Consider the following 2,500-nt stretch of genomic DNA (forward strand, 5'->3'; position numbering starts at 1 on the left):
AAAGAGCATATGGGAGGGTTTGGAAGGGACAGAGGGACACAGGGAGAGGGCTCAAAGGTATAAGGACACAGGAATGAAGGATACAGGGAGACAGGGTATAGGGGAGATCATAAAAGACACAGGGAGGAACAGAGGACACACGGAGTAAAAGAGGAAGAAACAGACAGTAGGTTACATAGGGAAGAAAAGGAAAGGGAGAGAAATGGAGGAAAAGGCTGGTCAGAGAGAGAGAGAGAGAGAGAGAGAGAGAGAGAGAGAGAGAGAGAGAGAGAGAGAGAGAGAGAGAGAGAGAGAGAGAGAGAGAGAGAGAGAGAGAGAGAGAGAGAGAGAGAGAAGAAGAAGAAGAAGAAGAAGAAGAAGAAGAAGAAGAAGAAGAAGAAGAAGAAGAAGAAGAAGAAGAAGAAGAAGAAGAAGAAGAAGAAGAAGAAGAAGAAGAAGAAGAAGAAGAAGAAGAAGAAGAAGAAGAAGAAGAAGAAGAAGAAGAAGAAGAAGAAGAAGAAGAAGAAGAAGAAGAAGAAGAAGAAGAAGAAGAAGAAGAAGAAGAACACATGATATCTAGCAGCGTAAAGTCATGGACAGGAAACCTTACCGGTACTTATGAACTTCCTAAACTTCAGAGCGAATCACCACATCTGCCTCTCTTGTCCAAGGCCCGCCAAAGTCCCTCACATTTCACTCACTCACTCATACGCCATTTACTCCCATCCCGTTAGCCACACGCCCTACGGAGGAGAAGGAGGTGGAAGAGGAGGAAGAGGAGGACTGCATATACCATTCTTGCAGTACTGGAAGCTGTAAGGACAGAGAGAGGATGGAAAAAAACAAAAGATCTGGAGGATGCAAGGTTTTCACAAGTCCCCCATTTCTTCACGCGGTGGCTCATACTTACGTTTTCTTTTACTGCTGTCCCTCAATGTGTGTGCGTGCGTAGATACACTCAAAAATTTCTATCTTCAGCGTGCAGTGATAGAGAGAGAGGAGGGAAGGGGTGGAGGGAGGGACAGAAGGAAGGGAAAGGATGAGATGGGGGGGAAGGAAAGGAGGGAAGGGAAGGAATGAGAGGGATGTAAAGGATATAGAAGAAACAGAAGGAAAGGAAAGGGAAGGGAAGGAAGAGAAATGAAGAAAGGGAAGGGATATGGAGGAAAGAGAAAAGAAGGAAGGGAAAGAAAGGGAAGGAAAATGGAGAAGAGGAAACGAAGAGAGGTAAAAGAAAAGGAGAGAAAAAGAAAGGAATGGAAGGAAACGGAATGAAGGTGAGAAAAAAGGAAAGTGAAAGAAAGAAAAATGGAATAGATAAAAGAAAATGGAGCAGAAGGGAAGAAAAAGGAAGGGAAAGGAAGAAGCGGAATGGGAAAGGAAGGGAGTAAAATACACGCACTGCCTTCCAAAGCCAATAAGGTCTCCCTGTCGGCAACCCCCCTGCCCCCTGCCGTTACCCTCAGTCCCTGCTAAGCCTTCCCAAAGCCCTTCCTCGCCCCTAAAGCCCCTTCACCCCCCTTCATCACTCCCCCTTCAATCCCCACAACCCCCCCACCATTTTTACCCTTCAGACCTTCTTCAAAATAATGTCTCCTACCTTTAAATAATTTTCTTACTTTCCTTATCCTGTCAGCCCCATTTTTTTCTTTACCTCGAGTCTCTTAGCCCCAATCAAGACGTTTTCTTCATTTTCAGCCTTTTCAGAATATTTATCTTAGTTTTCTAGCCCTGTTAATTCTTCGTTATCCAGTTGACTCCTTTTCTTTCACTAGTTTCATTGCTTTTAGTCCTCTCAAGCCCCTTTCTATATTTTCCAAGCCCCATTCAAGTTACTTTCCCACTCTTTTTATTTATTTTTTTCTGTTCCATCTTCCTTAGTTTATTTTCTTTGCCCTTCGTAACGCTTTGCTAGTCATACTTCGCCATTATATACAGTCCCCTTCAGCCCCTATTAAGTGCTTTCATATATTTCCAGCCCTTTTTATGCTACTACACTCCTGTTTTTCGGCATTTTTCCTTTTTCATTACAATATCAGTACTTTTCTCCATTCCTTGACGTTTTCTTTTTAAGACCTCCTCTTCCCCTCAGTCCGTCTCGATGACTTTTCAACGACTCTATACACCTTTTTCACCTTTTTTTCGCCCTATTCCAGATTTCTTACTATGTCTGTCACCTTATTTTTCCACCATTTCTTAAGTCTCCTTATGTCCTCCTCTCATTCATTACCTTTCAACTTGTAATGTTCTGCCCCTTTTCAGTCCTCCTCAACTGCAGCTTCTTTAAAATCCCCATCAACTCAAGTCTGTTCCAAACCCTCCTTATCTTCAGTTCCTTTCAAGTCCTCCTCATTCTTCAGCCCCTTTCAAGCACCATCTTCTCTTCAGTCTCTTTTAAACCTTCCTCCCTTCAGCCCCTTTTTGAAGCCCTCCTCATTTTCCGTCCCTTTGAAACACCACTTCCTCTTCAGGCTCATCTTCAGTCCCTTTTCAAATTCTCCTCCCCTCCAACCTTTTTCCA

Source organism: Scylla paramamosain, chromosome 8 (genome assembly GCF_035594125.1).
Source record: "Scylla paramamosain isolate STU-SP2022 chromosome 8, ASM3559412v1, whole genome shotgun sequence".
NCBI classification, from domain to species: Eukaryota; Metazoa; Arthropoda; class Malacostraca; order Decapoda; family Portunidae; genus Scylla; species Scylla paramamosain.